Source organism: Plasmopara halstedii (genome assembly GCF_900000015.1).
Source record: "Plasmopara halstedii genome assembly, contig: Scaffold_614, whole genome shotgun sequence".
NCBI lineage: Eukaryota > Oomycota > Peronosporomycetes > Peronosporales > Peronosporaceae > Plasmopara > Plasmopara halstedii.
In genome coordinates this window covers 1251075-1251311 of record NW_020187532.1, presented here as the reverse complement: position 1 = coordinate 1251311, position 237 = coordinate 1251075, and positions in this window count along the sequence as shown.

Below are 237 nucleotides of genomic sequence, written 5' to 3'. Positions count from 1 at the left end.
TGGGGCGCTTGGCGCCATTAGCGTTAAGGTCGGGGACCTGGTTTTATTGAATTCTAAAAACCTGCTTACACATGCAGCCTCTGCTATCTTCCGAACGAAGCTTCGTCCACGGTTCATCAGACCGTTTAAGGTTGTGGCCAAACGGGGCCTATCGTATACGCCAAAACCCCGAAACGGATGCGCACCCACCCGGTGTTCTACGTGGGCTTGCTCAAGCCGTACCGGGTTTAGGCGAGA